This window comes from Mus caroli, unplaced genomic scaffold (assembly GCF_978045245.1).
Source record: "Mus caroli unplaced genomic scaffold, Mus_caroli_1 scaffold_4, whole genome shotgun sequence".
Classification (NCBI taxonomy): Eukaryota; Metazoa; Chordata; class Mammalia; order Rodentia; family Muridae; genus Mus; species Mus caroli.
This window is the reverse complement of record NW_028227259.1, coordinates 122,022,035-122,039,080: the sequence shown is the minus strand read 5'-3', so window position 1 is coordinate 122,039,080 and position 17,046 is coordinate 122,022,035. Positions and strand designations below refer to the sequence as shown.

Below are 17,046 nucleotides of genomic sequence, written 5' to 3'. Positions count from 1 at the left end.
ACATCCTTCCAGCTCCATCCCATCCCACAGTACTGAAACTATGAACAAGACATAGGCCACAACAGGTTGCAACCAGGTCCTCATGCATGAGTGGCAAGTCCTTTACCAACCGAACCATCTCCTCCGTCTCCCTCCATCTTATACCTCTGGTGTGATACTGGCCAGATGTGGATATGTATCTGTCAGGGCGTGTGCTCCTTTTTCAGGAGTGCCCCTCCTACTTTAATCCCACTGCATGGCCCCCAAACCTACTGTGCCTGCTCCTTCTTGCTGGGCAGGATCTGTGTCTTTGCCTTAAGTTCCTGGTTACATCACTCTCCTTGTTAGAGCCTTGAACTGCCCGTCAAGAATAGCTTTATAAATAATCTTGGAAACCCCAGGCACAGATGTCTTCTGGGCCCTGCTCGGACAATGGCGGCCCCCCATCCTCTCCTGTGGCTTGGGATAAGCAGCTCAGGGAAATCTGACTCTGCTCTGCTCTGAGTTGAGCCAGGGAAGTCCCCTCTTTGTCTTTGCCCACCGGCTTTGCTAGTGAGCCCCAAGTATCTAATGTATGACTGTAATGCTGCTCTGAGGGGTGAGGTGAATTAACCTGGCTTCCAGAAGAGAAAGGGGAGGCTTAGGAGATGCTTCGGAGTCACTCGCTCAGGTTACAGGGCTGGACTTGAACCTAGCTTGAACTAGACTCCCGAGTTCTCATTTTCAGGATTGCTTGTTTGGAGGTGCCTAGGGTTTCACGGTTGATCTAGCAGCTCTAGAAATGACAGGCCTGGGCCCAGGAGAAGGTTTATTGTCACCGGGGAGGTCAGAGTTGCTGTACGAAGAACCTCACAAGAGCTAGAAGAAAAACAGAGCTTGTAGGCACGGATGGGATGTCACACTGGTCTGGGAGAGGAATTCTAAGAGTGATCCACAGGCTAGCCACAGGCTTACTGCAGTCTCCTCACCACACACTCACCCCTACGCTCACCCAAATGTCCACCACACATTCGCATGTTCACTGCAGGCTCCCTATCCCTTTGCCACATGTTTGCCGCATGGTCAACCCCTGCTTACCGCATGCTCGCCTGCATGTTCAAGGCACGCTTGCCAAAGGTTCATTGGGAGGCCTAGGACTTGATCTGTTGCTGCTGGCAGCGGCTCAGTGCCCATGAAATGATAAACCCAGAGAAAGAATGATAGGTGGGGACTTACAGAGCCATAAATGACGCTGTCACCAGACTTCAGAAGGCAGAGACACATGGCCTTAATGAAAATGTCCAGGGACAAATGTAAAGGAAGGCTTCCTGGAAAAAACGGTGAGTTCTTACTAAACCTAGGGGATGCTGGAGAGGGGAGTCTTCCAGGGGAAGGGAAGGAGGGAAGAGATTGGGTGTTCAGGGGTGTGTGCACACCTGTGTATGTGGGGGGATGGTGCAAAATAGGAAAGATACATTTTCATTAATTAATAAATTATTAATTAATAATTAATTTTTAGGTACGGTCTCATGTAGCTCAGGCTATGACCACTATTCTTCTAAGAGATCAGGAAACTGGATGAGGGGAAAAGTTTCACTAAAACTGTACCTCCCAACTTATTAGGAAATCATGCACACACCTACATAAGAGTGTGCACGCGCATGCATGCACACACACACACGCCCGTGTGAGAACACACACACACCCCTACGTATTTGCTGAGACAAGGTCTTGCTGTTTTAGCCAAGGCTGGCCTTGAACTCCTCCTACCTCAGCCTCCAAAGTGCTTGGATTACAGGTGAACACCAATGACTTGTTAGGAAATATTTAAGCACAGAAACCCTAATGAATATCGTAACAACACCCTCGAAGTTTCCAGTAACTCTGTACCTGTTTACATGTGTGTATAGTCCCCCTAAAAGCAGGATTAAGCTATACATTCATTCTCCTACCTGCAAGCTATTTACAGATCCAGTCATCTACCATTTCCTGCCTGCCAGTCCGTCTGTTCATCTACCTATTTGTCTTGACTTATTTATCTGAAACACAGGCCTTGCATATGCTTGTGAAGTGTCCTGCCACTGAGCCAGACCCGGGTCCTTACAATGAATCATCTTAAAATAAGTTGGAGACATCATGTTCTTTCAGCCCCCAGTAATGACAGTGATAAAAATAATCATAACATTATATCATAACATTATATAAATGTGTTCATATGAACAATCACAAGTATGATATAATCTGTATTATGTTATATGTTTAATTTTGAGTCAGGGTCTCATTCTGTCGTTTAGGCTGGCCTCAAACTTGGGATAGTCTTTCTGCCTCAGTCTCTGGAGTGCATGAACAATCCCTTTCAGTCCTAAACTCTCAAACACTCTGGCTGTGTTCTTAAAAATTTCCCTCAATACCCATTGAAGTTTGTGTGTGTGTGTGTGTGTGTATGTATGTGTATGCTTGTATGTGTGTGTATGTGTGTATGTTTGTGTGTATGTATGTTTGTATATGTGTGTGTATGTTTGTGTGTGATTATTATTATTATTTATTTTAATGACAATCTGTGCAGGAAGCTAAAGCCTCACTGCTTGAGAGAGAGGCTGACATCTTGCCTCCCAGCCACGGTGAACCATGAGTTCAAGACTAAGTGCAGAATGCCTGCCTTTGACAATACCTTTGGCTTAGATTAGAAATGAAGTCTGATTACACTCATGTGTTTTTTAAAATAACAAAGCTCACACATTCTTATATCCAATGTTATCATAACCTTTTCCTATCTTCCACTCCCTGAGAGGGCTTCCTGTTTCTAAAATCCAGGAGGAGGCACTAGGAACCATCATGCTTCAGGCAGGCCAGTCTTGCGGCTTCCGAGGATTGAACTCAGGTCATTAGACCTGGCGGCAAGCCTCTCTATCTGCTGGGCCATCTTGTCAGCCCCGTCTTCTTTCTAAGCAGTAAGGAGTTGATTTACTACTTACACTGCATTTATCCTCACACCAGAGTTCTGAATGTCTGGTTAAAAAAAAAAAGATAATAAAAAAATAATAAAAGCACCCAGATAATCAAAAAATAATAAAAGGAAGGAAAAAGAAAAACCATCTAGCCAGAAGACCTATCAGGCCTGGTGAACTTCTGTCACGCTTTGTAAGGAAACAAAGGGGTCTCATCTCTGCGACTGTGTCCAAGAAGGGGGAACGAGAGGCGAAGACTTCGCTTCGTCAGCAGGTCTGTCCTTGGCTCTGTCGGCTACCTGAACACTGGCGCGTGATTGTAATTGCATTTCATTTCACTTGTTGAACATTTCAGAGCCGAGGTACAGTTCCAACCATCAGCGAGACAAATGAGCCTAGGAGACGTCAGTTGACTGAAATCTATAAGTTATTCCACCTCACCCCCGTCCCCTGTCCCCCCCTTCCCTGTCCTGCTTAAAACTCCCGGGATAGGAGACAGTCAGATGAGATCCACATGGTATTTTTATGGCTAAATGGGGCTGACTGTACACACCCTAGGCCTTATGCCTAGATACTGGCAACCGGAGGTCTCTTAGACCCTATAGACATCTTAGCTTAGTGGGTCTCAACCTTCCTAATGCTGCGACCCTTTAACATGGTCCCTCATGCTGTGGTGACCCCCAACCATAAAATTATTTCATTGCTACTTCATGACTAGTAATTTTGCTACTGTTATGAATCATAATATAAATATCTGATATATAGGATGTCTTATACGTGACCCCCGTGAAACGGTTGTTTAAATGCCAACGACGTTGTGACCCACAGTTTGAGAACCAGTTTCTTAGCAGAAGGGGCCATCTTATCCTTTCCTGATGTCACTCCCTCTCTTAGGAAATCTGGCTGGAGTTAGGAGTTCAAGGTTTGCTCCTTAAAGCAACCCATCCAGCTCTTAGTTTATAACAAGAAATCAAACCTCTTAGCTAAGGAGTGATGGCTGCTCGTGTCGGAGGCTGAACAGGCTTTTGATTTCACACAAGATCCCTTCTTTGTGTCTAATTGGAAATGGGTTCGACAAAGCTCACCTTTTTTTTTTTCCAATTTGTCAATAATAATGATAATGATGGTGATATAATAATAATAATAATAATAATAATAATAATAATAATAATAATAATAGAAGCCATTTCCCAGAGTTCTTTAATGCTAAGATGTTGGGCCAATGTTTCCTACAGAAACTGAGATGACTTTGGGGCATTTCTGAAAACCTGGAGAATTGATTCCAGGGACTGTAGCACAAACTTCTGGAGGACAACCTGATGCCCCGGACTCAGGACCACACTTTCTGGAAAATCCCAACCAAGACAAGGCACAGAACACAGGAAACATGTGAGACAGATGTGCCTCTCTGCTACACACGGAAACTATGTTCCTTGCAAGAGGTTTCTGTCTTCCATTTGAACAGGGAACCCCCCCCCCCTTGGGCATAACTCGGGGACTGTGACTGAGCAGTGTACATCTCTGGTGAGGAAGAGGATATTTATGCCAATGTGGCTCTAGCCCAGGGCTTGCAGCCCAAACATCTCCGAGGTCAAGTAAGTGGCAGGGGTCCTACGTACTGGTCCTGGGATGACCTGAATCAATGAACCTCATCAAATGTAACAAAAGCCTGTAACAGGAGCCTCCAACCAAATCCAAACCAACAAACACAACTGACTGCATGGTATGCCAGCCTAGCACAGAATCTCAGTTGTTGTATAGATGGAACCATGATAGATTTCAAAGTCTCTGTTTCACCGATAGAAAATGGAGGCGGAGCTTGAGGAAAAGGCTCAGACCAAACAACTGGCCAACCGAAGGGGTCTCTCGCTTCCGAGCTCCTTCCTTCTTGGTTTTGCCTATCCCCTTTCACAATGTTTAGTGACCGACTCCTCTGGACAGCTCACACAGTACTTCTGATTGCATGGATGATAGGTCAAGGGTTGGGAAGCTCAGCTCACTCACCCCAAGTCACCTAGTCCCCGGATACATCCCAGAATGAAGTATCTATTGGTTCTCTGAGACACTTGGTGGTTTGACTGTGGTGACCTCATCGTGGAAGATGCCCTGTCACTGAAGAGATTAGTGCAAAACTATCTCTGAGGTCTCTGCCTCTGAGAAGTCTCTCCTGATGCCCTCAGCCACATCAACCTGGCAAAAATGGCAAGGTATACCCACCACAACTGAAGAGATGTCACACCTGGCACAGGACTTGCTGGATGCCCCATTGTCTGGTTCTAGCCAATTTCAGGGTGGGGCTCAGGCTACCAGTATGAGGCTCCTGCCCTTGGACACGCAGCATCCACACACACATGATGTCATATCTGACACACACTGGTGTGATTTGTGGAACCACTCGTGGTAACTGCCCTCGCTCTCAGCTTTTTCTCACTGAATACAATTACGGCAAGATGTTGAGCCCCAAGAGCCCTGATAACGGCTGCTCACACTGGAGACTTAGTGGCATTTTTCTGTTGATACATTATTTGCGTTGCACATCTCCAAGTGAGCTCCATTTCTCAGCAGGGCAGGCTACTAACTCATCCCCTCCTTCCCAGGGTCAGGATACATCCAAGACTCACCAAAGGCTGGGCCAGGGTTGAACACAAAACAAGGGCTTTGAAGAGACCTGTGACAGTTAAAGCAGGGTGTATGTGCTTGATTCTGAAGTTATTTCTGATGGGTCACATTAAAAAAGGAAGTTTCTCTCTGAAAGGATTAACCAGTGGGCAAAGGCTCACTGTTATGTGGGACCTCAGGGCTGATGGCTAGTAAGCCCGAAGTGGGAGGGATCCGAGAGAGCTCACTGATTTACAGGGACAACTGGAAGGGAGAAAAATCCTACCCTCTTCCATGCCTGAATCTGGGGCCTCTCTATTGTGAGGACAACATGAACTCTTATCCACAAGTTCAAGACAAAATGTCAAGACACAAATATCGTCCCCGACTTTGTCAGAGACAGGTTGTACAAGTTTCGACAGGTCACATGACCTCTCCAAATACTAGTTTCCCTCTCCTTCGAGGAGGTCAGCAACTGAAGGCTTTAGAATCTTCTGGAAAGATTCGATTTAAATGCAGAGAATTCATATCTCCTGAGGGAGAGGAGGACTCTGCAGAGGGGTTCGAGTATCTCTGAGTCTGGCTAATGGCTCTGACATTGCTGGTCTGCTGGGAAGGTGTTTGATGGTCACTAAATTGGAAGATGTCTAATGGTGGTCAGACATCAGAAAGAGACAAAATGGCATGCCCATACCTTCTGTAGCCTTTACATTATTAACCACGCACGGCCCCATATTGTTTTGGGGGTGGGAAAGCATGCCCCTTTGTGGAAACAACCTGCGTGAGAATTTCTCCTGAAATGCAACCTCTCCTGTGAGCACATGTCGCCTTGCCTGTTGTTCTTAACTGCATTCTGAAGTATACCCTCCCCAGACCTGTGGGGAACCTGAGTGACAGGCAGTGAGCTGAGAGCTGTCATAAGACACTCACACACACACACACACACACACACACACACACACACACAGAGAGAGAGAGAGAGAGGGAGGGAGGGAGGGAGGTGGGGGGGGGGACATGAGAACACGGCACAAATTTCTTCACGCTTTCAAAATCTAGGCAAGCTGACCCCCAAGCAGTCCCTGTGAGGGACGGAAGTATTCAAAACACTTTTCCCCCAGCACCTCGGACAGCTCCTCGAAGCCTGGCATAGAGACCCCCTGGGGATTTTCTACCTTAGTGCACGCCCACTGACCTCCTAGGCTCTCAGTTTTCCCCAAAGGTTGGGCCAAAGAGATACAGCCTTTGGGGGCTGGCAGTGTCCATTTGGGGAGAATGATGAAGAGGCAGGAAGAGATTCTAGGGCTCATGTCTGTACCTCCCAACTTGGAGTTTTTCCCTCTCTTTTTTATTAAAAAAAAAAAAAAAAAAATCAACAGCTGTAACACAGGACTGGTGTCTCCAGACAACAGGTCTCCTCTATGCCGCTTGCTCTTTTCCTACATGGTCTGGAATTTGGGGGAGGGGTTACCAGATTTTATACATCTGGAAGCAGATCCATGTGCACAAAAGTGGGGTACAGGTTGGGCTGGCTATGGATGCACACCCCCATTAGGAAGCCGGTGAAGGTCTTCTTGTTGACTATGGGCAACTGGCTTGGTTTGCCCTCTCCCAGGTTCTACATCTGCAAATCGAGGTGCAGGTAGTTATCTTAGGTATTGGGAAAGCCAAGCTATTCCAGATGCATCCTGTATGCCCTGTATGCAGTAGAGACGCTTGCAGCATGCGCAAAGCCTCGTGTCCCTCAGTTTCTTCTAGAATCTGGGCTGGGGCAGTGACATTGGCAATCATGGGAGAACTTGTGAAGGATTCGCAAACCTTTCTGCTGAGACACCCCCTACCCCCAATGATGAAGAGTGGGATTGACCCCTATTCCATTCTGGCATATACCTCAAGTTTAAAAAACAACCTCCCCCAAAATAACCTCCATTTAAAATAAAGAAAAGCAAAAATCCAATCAAGAAAATCAATTCTCTAGGAAGCTGCGCTAGTGCCCCCCCCCCACCTGCTTTTTTGCTCTGATCTCAGTTTGGGTAGGGATGGACAAGGGGGTACTTTCCCCCACACTCCCTTTGGAGGGGTTCTCTCCTGTCCTCCCTACTCTTGCGGTAGATACTTCCTGGGTGCCCCGGGGCTTGCCTGTATATCACCCCTGCCATCCTTGTGTGTGATTGGGGTTCCCTAGGAGTCAGACAACATTTATAGAGTCTCGTCTGCAGCAAAATGTGATGCATCTCTCCAGGGGCTGCTTGGACTGGGAGAGGGAGGTGGGCACAGCCTTAATCACCCTCCGGAGGACCCTCTGTTTGGTTTATGGGAACCCACAAGACGCAGAGGTCCCAGGATCTGTCCTGGGTTACATCAGACCCGACCACCAGTAATATTTCCTGCGGACTTGGCACTTGCCCATAGCTTCACATAAACGTTTACGATGTTTTAAAGGTTTGCCAACAAATCCCCAGGAAAGGGCCACTTCTCTGTTTCACGCACTGCACGAGAAAAACAGAGGCTTAGCGAGAGGGAGAAGAGACTTACCAGAAACGGTAGGTCTAGGATTAGAACCCCAGGGGCATCACTCTACGGTCCCTGCTGGGGCTGTACACCTGTGTGAGCCTCTGTTGCTCCAGGTTCACAGTGTGTAGACAGCTGTGGATGCTGAGGCTACCTTGCCCTTAGGGTGAAGGCAAGCTCCCCACTTCCTTGTTCCCTAGGGCACAACCCAAGAGTCCTGTGAGGACCCAAGTGTCCGCGAGTGTCCAGGGAAGCTGGGTCTCCTGGAAACCCTGTCTCACTCCTGAACCATTTGGATGCAAGGCAGGGATCTTGAGCCCTGGCGGAGTGACCCTCTTCTGCTCTGGGAACCATCGGAGCGCTCTTAACGGTCTCCTTGGCGGGAGAGGTGAACTTTCAGGGTTGTGGGGGAAATAGCTGTTTCACTGGATCATGCCAGCCACGGGAGCACAGGGCTGATGGGACAAAGTTGGAAAGCAAAGAACAGCGCTCCAGCAAATCCACCCTGCAGCTGGGTCTCCCCCCTGGCCAAGCCAGAGTCCCCAACAGAGTCACGGGGGCAGGAGGTGTCTGGAGAGAGGAGGAACGGGTCTCTTGGAGGAGGAGGTGACTGAAAGTTGAGGCCCCCCGCAGGTGCCAAGGTCCCCAGGGTTGTGTGTCCCTCAGCTTCAGGCTATGTGCGTACGCCCCTGGGGTCAAGATCGCCTGGGGTTACGATCGGATTTCTACCATTGTGACACGGAGGTTGGGAACGTGCAGGGAATGGGTGGGAGGGTCCCTTGCCCTTGTAAAGTTGGAGCGAGGAGGCAGGACCCACCTTTCCAGGAGCTCACAGCCCGGACTCGGGTACGCCCCATTGCCCGGAGAGCCAGGCCGCCAAGGAGAGCCAAGTTGGGGCGCACACCGCCCGCCGGAGCTGGAGCGCAGGTCCCTGAGAAGGGACACGGGATACCTTGGGTCCAAGGCTGAGAACTCACCTGCTGCCGAGCCCGCGCAGTTCCAGGGCTGTGGATCACGCTGATCACCCCGTCTTCCGCGCCTCCTCCTCCCGCAGCTGCTGAGCGCGCGGATCCAGAGCCTCGCTCCGGGGCAGGATGCTCCGGGCTCCAACAGCGCCACAGGGTAGGAGCTTCCAGAGCAAGCGCTCCCCGCCCCCTCCCAGCCTTTTGCTCCCGCCTCGCTCCGCTCTAGCCCAGCCAAGTTCAGGACTGGAAGCTGCCAGCTTCCCCTTGCGCAACCTGGCTCACCCCGGCCGCAGCTGCCCCTAGAAGCAGCCGCTGTGCTAAGTAGCCGCTCGCGCCCTGCGGCTGCATCAATATGCAGGGACCGCGCAGCGAGCTCAGTGAGGGTCGTGAGGGGGAATTTATTTCTTAATGTCCCTGCTTTATCCTATCACCGCTGAAACGAATTAGTGGTGACGTCCAACCGGCTGGTTTATGGGCGTGGGGAGGGAGACGTCGCAACCCTCATTAAAAGGGCCGCTCTGGGCTTGGAAGCATACATCTTTTATGTAACCTAATTTCCATTTTTTTCTATCAGAAAAAAAAAAATCAACACATACACACAATGAAGAAATTGGGGACCCTAAAGGGGACTGGATGTAGTGACCACAGCGGGGAGGGAGGCTCTTTTGGGCAGAGGAAGATCTAGCTGAGGCAGGTGGTTGTCTCTATCCTACCTGGTGGAAAGATTCCTTAGTGGGACAACTAGAGCATAGCCCCTCAGGGTAGGGCAGGAAGCCCCTCACGGAGCCAGCAGAAACCAGCCCGGATTACGGTTCTGCTTCTTGGGTGGGCAGACATTCTGGAAAGGATGCCTGATTCTGTTTTTATTTTTTTCCTCCCGGAGCAGAGTGTATGCATGGCATCTGGGAGGGGTGTGAACCCTCCCTGGGGGTCTTTATTCCCCTATGGCTGGGAGACCCCCAATGCCAGGAGAGGCCAGGAGCTAGACTGGAGGAGGGGCGGACTCAGAGAACTCCTTTTCTTCCTTTCTTAGGGGCTCTAACATATGGGTAACCATATAAACCCGTCTTCAAAGCTGTTTCTTCCTGGACAGATTGCACAGGCGGTTTTGCATTTAGCTGTCGCTGTTGCTCACATACTCTCGGGGTAAAAGTGTGTGTGTGTGTGTGTGTGTGTGTGTGTGTGTGTATGTCGGGGTTGGGGGTGGGGGTATTGGACTTAAGGAAGGGGAGGAGGATTCAGACCCAAACACACAGGCTCACACATACCCAGGCACCTGGCTGCTATCTTTGTCTTCCCGTGGAAGGCACTGCACACCCAGAGTACGATTTGCACGGGCCAAGAGCCAGGCCGCCCCTCCCTGTCTCTCATAGTCTTCAGATATCTTACATGGCAAGTCTGAGGAAAAGGGGTATAACCTGGGGGGGTTCAGGAAGAAGACTGAGGGGGTGGGGGGAGGAGGGGGAAGGAAACATAAGAAAAAACCGGTGGGGGGTGTGAAGAGGCCATGCCCAGGGAGAGGGCCTGAGAGATTCCATCGGCCTCCAGGGCTCTGCCACTTCCTGACTGGGTGTGCCAAGTCTGAAGCCTGCTTCCTGAGCCTGCTGTGGGTCTTGGGGCTGTGGCAAGGCTGGTCTGGTCAAAGGATGGTGGTGATGCTCTTAGTTTAGTGTCTGGCATACAGTAACCCATTGTGAGAAAAACAGCCATCCATGTGACTCCCACAAGGACCAGCTATACGTCCACGAGTGTCCCACAAGAGGAGGTTGGAGAGAGTCCTTGCAGCCTGGGCCCAGCTTCTGCCTGATCCCTTTCAAAGTTAAGCACTGGGCTTCCATGGTGTTGGGTCTCCACACTGCTCCTTCAATTACCATGGCAACTGGGGAAAAAAATCAGGAAGCCAGGAAGGGAGGCTGCTTCTCCACTGGGCTGGCAGTTCACCTGCTCCAGAGCCTCGCTTGCTCACTCGCTCACTCCTGCGCCTGCCTGCTGTGTAGGAGTTGGGGCGGTAGAGGTGTACAGAGCGAGCAGTCTTCTATCCTGGCTGTGAGGACGAAGGGTGGTCAGTAGGGAAGGCAGAGCTATGACATGTGGGGTCAGGGCCAAGGCTGGGCTGTGCCTGTAGCAGCAGAGTTGGCCTCTTGAGGGAGGAGGGGACAGAAATCCTTTTGCTCCTAGTTCTGTCCTCCTTGCTAGGTGTTTGGTACAAGTGTTGTGAGGCAGGACGGAGAGGTTCTGGGACCCTGCTGGAAGGACAGATCCTGAGCCCAGAAGAGGCGCCTGCTACCATGAGGAGTCGTGTGTGTGTGTGTGTGTGTGTGTGTGTGTATTTGGGAGGAGGGGAGATACAGAGGAATAGAGACAGAAATAGATGTAGATATTTACACAAGAGACAGAGATAGTGCCCCAGACAGATAGACAGACAGATACACAGACACACTCTCATTTTCACAGGTTAAGGAGATTAGGGTGTAGAACAGCTACTGTGTTAGAAAGGAGCACAGTCCTTGCTTCACGCTCGCTCTCATTTTTCTGGTTTGGAGCCAAGCCCTCTACAGATACACAGCTCGTTGGATTGTCACCAACACGACAAGAAGTGGCTCCCCTCCTCATTCCTGCTTGATGGAGGGGACATCAGAGGAGGCTCTGGAAACAGTCTCCTCTACCTCCCTAAGCAGAGGACGAGGAAGTGGGATATAAGAGAAAGAAGTGGATCCTGGCTAGGGGAGGGGGGTGTGGCTCAGAGGTAGCAATCTCTGATGGGCAAGAACATCTAGGTTCCATCTCCAACTCTAATAGTAAACAAAAGACAGGGCTCAAGTCCCAGGACGCCAAAGTGTCTACTGTCTTGTAGAGAAGGGGAGAGAAAAGAAGTCAAAGCCACCATGCTGAGGGTGTCAGAAGGGAAGGGGTGGCTCTCTGTGTCGGGGAGCATCCTCACTAATGTTAGGAACTAGTTTTCCCAAGAAGGACAGAGAGAAGACCAGAGACTTTTGCCATTGACTTGGTGGCTCTGGGCAGGATATAGCAACAGTCCCCCAAAATGCTTTCTGGGAATGGTGATTTATATGATGCTGTGGTTTAGGTCTACCGTATGAAGCCTTGTGCACATCAGGATAGGTGGTGAGGATGTAGCCTTTTTCAGTCTGAGAGGATGAAGCTTAATGGGGTACATCCAGACCTCTGCTCCAGAGGATACCACAGAAACAGCTACCATGGGGCCTCGTCCTAAATCCCTGCGTGGACAGTGGGTAGATAAAATGGTACTATCTCTCCCCCTATATCTGCTATGGCCCCTCTGCTCAGAGTTGGCCCGGGGGAGCCAAAGGAGGAAGGGACTCGGTTTGCTTACTCTATGTGGCTGCCACCGAGGGCTAATACATTACCCAGGGCTAATGAAAACATAATTATCTTCTTTTGGCTGTAGAGAGGGGCTAATTTAATAGGCTGTGATCGAAAGGCATCTGCTGAATTTACCCATCATTGAAAACGCTTGAAGGGCCCGGGAGGGGAGAGCAGAGTGCCTCTGGCTGGCTTGCAGCTGTGTCCAGGGTGCAGGGCGCCTCCAGCTCAGAATTCGGTGGCCAAGGTCCCGAGGCAACCCCAAGGTGCCTATGCAGGCACAGACCTAGGGGCTCCACCTCTGCCGTGAATTCTCAGACCTCTCTTCTGCATCATGTAGCCTCTGTTCCTTCATCCACACAATGGGGCTTACTTATTCCTCTTACACTGTAACTTGAGGGACTAGATGAGGTGATGGAGTGGGAGAGGGAGGTATCAGCATATTCTGTGTTCACTAATAACTTCTCTTCACCCTAATTGGGAAGGCTGGACCGAGATGACGGGTCTCCGCATAAATACTCCCTTCCTGGAGAAGCCCCCACTCAGGGCTCCCATCATGGTCCAAACCCACAGTACAGCTGAGAGCATTTACAAATTCAGAGTTAGCTTGGGAAGAAAGCGACGACGAGGGTGGACGGTCACTGTCACCACGCCAAGCCACTGTTCTCAAAGACTGTCCCTGGACAAGTAGATCACTGTCCCCTGAGAACCTCCTGGTGATTCTCGCTCCAGACCCACCGGAGCAAACATTCAGGGCTGTGTTTGAGACATGTACTTTGTGGAGTTTGTGAGAATCTCAGTGCCAACCGAAAGCCAAACACTTGTGTGAATAAGTGAATGAAGAGCCAAGAAGTCAGAGTTCATTTACTCAACGGCAACCCCTTATTAGGCACCAACTGTATACACGGCTTTGTGCAATGAGCCTTTAAGCCTCTTTTATAGCTACGCTTCCATTCTCTCGGACCTCCGTTCTGAGGAATGGCCCCTGAGTTGCAGGACTCAGGTCTGTCCCTCTGTTGCCATGGCAACCAGATCCCCTCTGTCCCTGAAGCAGCTCCACCTGTCTCTCCCCGGGTGAGAGCTAGTGGTTTCAGAAATGAAGTTAGCTTAGTCCTGGGTGAACTCAGCCCTGGGGTGTTTGCTTGGGAGTCATCATTGCAATGTGTTTGTTATGAGACCCAATGCCTGTCAGTCTCCTTTGGAGTTAGAGAAATGAGAGGCTTTGCAAATGAGAGGCTTTGCTGTCTGGCATCAGACACAGGGAGGCTAAGACCAGAAAGTTCCAGAGCCATCTAGGGGCAGCAGCCTGTGGGTGGCTGCCTAGTTCTTTCCCTCCAGCTCAGGGATCATAAGAGGGAAAGCGTTTTATCTGAGCAGCCTTGGGGTCAAAAGGCTGGCAGGCCAGATAGGACCTAGTATTGGGAACAGGGGTATCTGAGAGGCTAGTATCCCTAAGAGAAGGAGGGGGTGCCACAGTTCCTGAAGAGGTTAGCCTAGACACCAGAAACAATCTGTGAGAGTCTGGCAGAGCTGAGGGAGGAACCATTTAAAGTTTATCGGAGCAATCTGGCCATAAGAAGTAACATGATCTGTCATGGGCTCTGCGAGCCTGGGCAAGCAGCCTGGAGTCTCTGGGCCTCAAAAGATAAATTAGTGTGAAGATGGGTCTTCGACGTGAGTTATATGTAAAATCTAGCACAAAAAGGTTCCAAAGTGCCCAGAGCCTCTTTACAGGACCTTTCAGCACTGGTAGTTTGTCTCCAGGGTCTCTTGACGGCTTTTGGCTTTCCCAAGCTAGCTCAGCAGATGTAGTTCCAGGAGTGACCGAGAGATGGCGCTAAGCCTTCACGGTAGCGAACTTGACCCATCAGGAAGGCACTTAGGTTTCTTGGAGTCAATTTGGGGGGGGGGGGGGGCTCTGGCCTGGGTCCTGGCCAAGCTGGGCTGATTTGGGTGGCGTTCAACTGTTGGGCCCGTTAAAATCTTATAGTCTAAGCCTGTCCTTTTTCTGACCCCCTTCAGTGTGGAGTTGGGAGTTAATAATTTGAAGGGTGCAGCCAGGGATTAAGAGTCTTCTAGAGAACGCAGTAGGGAATGGTGGGGTCTGCAGGGAACATTTTAATATTTCCACTAAATTAAAGCATCGGGGCCACACCCATTGGAGAGTTCTGACCACAGGTGTGGGTTTTAATTCCTGTAGGTGCTGCTGTACACTATCGTGGGAAGTCTCCATCAGTGCCACAAACCAGCAGGTGCCTAAGGATTCCCCAAAGTTGAGGAATGAGCCCCCTCACCAAAATGGATATCTGGAGTGGCTGTGTCTTCAGCAAGCTGTTGAGGAGACTAAGGCAGACTGTCTCCTGTTTCCAAGTTGGCTGTCTCATGACTGTGAGGTCACCCCAGTAACTTGAATCAATTGGATGTCAGAGCTCAGGGCTTTCTGGCCAGGAGAGAATAAGGTGGTTTCTCTCAGGAAAGCTTTGAAAGTGAGGGTAAGGCTGACCAGCTCCCGTTGTGGGAGTGAGGACCTCAGAGACCACAGAGCCTTACTCTGGTCCCTCGCCTTGGCCTGCAGACATCTGGAATCCAATGACACAGCTTCTTGGGAACCATGACACCCCTCCCTTATCTGAGCAGAAATTTCCCATGGCCACACCCCTCTTGCCACACCATAGATATTCACAGAGAAGATCATACTGTTGGCTACTACTGAGCAGTCCCTGGGGCGGGGGGGGGGATGTCACTGGAGAAATGGAGAACATAGGAGCAGGTAGAATTTTCAGCATCTTGTTCTAGAATCTAGCCCCAAAAGCCAGGGTTGAGGGCTGGAATCCTTTAACTCTCCTTTTACCTGCTGTGTGACCTCTCTCTGGGCTGCTAGGAAATGAATGAAGGAGGCTGGACTAGAACGTAGATTCTGTCTGCATTCTAGGTTTGCTCTGGGCTCTGCAGCCCCCTTGGCAGTGCGGAGAGTGAAGGCTGGGGAAGGCTGGGGAAGGCTGTCATGGTCCTCAGGTGCCCCCTCAGTTCAGAGGCTCTGACTTTTGTGTTTGGCTTTCTTGCTTGTACATCAGGGGTGTACTGTTCCACATAGTGCCATGAAGCTGTGTCATTCATTTCAGCTACCTGTGCCTCCCTCTTTCTGTTATGTGTGTGTGACTTTGCCAGAAGGTGGGGTGGTTAGTCCCCGAGGCAGGATTCTGTCCACAGCAATCATCAGAGTGCTGATGCTCTGCAGTCTCTGATGTCTGCACCCCCACAACGGGACCCGGTCAGCCTTACCCACACTTTCAAAGCTTTAATGAGAGAAGCCACTCTATTCTTCCCAGTCAGATTGCCCTGATCTCTGACATCCAATTGATTCAGGCAGACATTCTCTAATTGTGTGGACAGGCACTCAGTCTCTAATGGTGTGGATGAGCAGGGTGTGTGTGTGTGTGTGTGTGTGTGTGTGTGTGTACGTGTGCACACAGGGGCTGTGCTATTTAGAAGCTCAGGATCAGTTCTGGGCTCTGCTGGCTCCTAGCTGTGTGCTCTTAGGCTGGTTATCGGTCTCTTTTGAAGGTAGCAGCCTTGTTGGACTCTATTTTGGTGTTTTTCAGTGTCTGGCAGTTGGCTAACATGTCCCAGGCATTCGGTAACTTAGCCCAGGTGCTTGGGTGGATGCAGCAGTTCCTCCACACTTCCAATTTTAGAAGCTGAGCCCTTGGGCCACCAGCACCACCAGCAGTACCAGTATCTGGGCTGTGTGGTACCTGAACATTTTCTGTCCTTGTCCCAGTCAGTGACACTACAGGAGAGGCTGAACAGCTGAACATGAATTAGCTATTTGTATTTCTTCTTCTTCTTCTTCTTCTTCTTCTTCTTCTTCTTCTTCTTCTTCTTCTTCTTCTTCTTCTTCTTCTTCTTCCTCCTCCTCCTCCTCCTCCTCCTCCTCCCCATCCTCCTCCTCCTCCCTCTCCTCCTCCTCCCCCCTCCCCCCTCCTCCTCTTCCTCATCCTCCTCCCCCTCCTCCTCTCCCTCCTCCTCCTCTTCCTCATCCTCCTCTCCCTCCTCCTCTCCCTCCTCCTCCTCTCCCTCCTCCTCTTCCTCCTCCTCTTCCTCCTCCTCCTCTTCCTCTTCTTCTTCCTCTTCTCCTCCTCCTCCTTCTCCTTCCCCTCTCCCTCTCTCTGAGACAGGATCTCACAGAAGCCAACAGTTAAAGTAGGAAAGACGATTTATAGATTTTTGGAAGCACACAAGAGACTGGATAGTTAAAGTTCTTTGCAGAAAGAACACCCCCTCCCCAGAGGGATTGTGCAATATTTAGCTTCAAATTGCACCACAGAGCCATAGTGACAGTCCCAGCATGCTGCCGGCACCAAACCAGATATGGCCAGTTGAACAGGACAGAGGGACTGGAGATAAAACATTCTTACCAAAACTCTTAAAGCACTTGAGAAAAAGACAGATGCTTCAACAAATGGTTCTGGAGGAACTGGATATCCACAGGAGGACTCATCCCAGGGTTCCCACCTCTCTGTGCAAAACTGAGCTTGCAATACATCTAATACCTTAATGTAGGCTGCCGTATTTTAAGATACAGACACAGCCAGGCGTGGTGGCGCATGCCTTTAATCCCAGCACTCGGGAGGCAGAGGCAGGTTGATTTCTGAGTTCAAGGCCAGCCTGGTCTACAAAGTGAGCTCCAGGACAGCCAGGGCTATAGAGAGAAACCTCTTGAAAAA

General features: G+C 50.1%; 1 protein-coding gene across 2 annotated transcripts in view; it reads right to left on the bottom strand.

Moving 5' to 3' along the window:
* Nos1 (nitric oxide synthase 1) overlaps nt 1-17,046 on the bottom strand; it is a 175,029-nt gene that overhangs the window by 107,258 nt on the left and 50,725 nt on the right. Inside the window, exon 1 of one of the 2 annotated variants that reach the window (XM_021162640.3) lies at nt 8,990-9,357. The exons of the other annotated variant lie outside the window; for it this stretch is intronic. The gene's annotated coding sequence lies outside the window, so the exon portion shown is untranslated. Of the gene's footprint in view, nt 1-8,989; nt 9,358-17,046 lie in introns of those variants that run through there. 2 annotated transcript variants of the gene reach the window in all.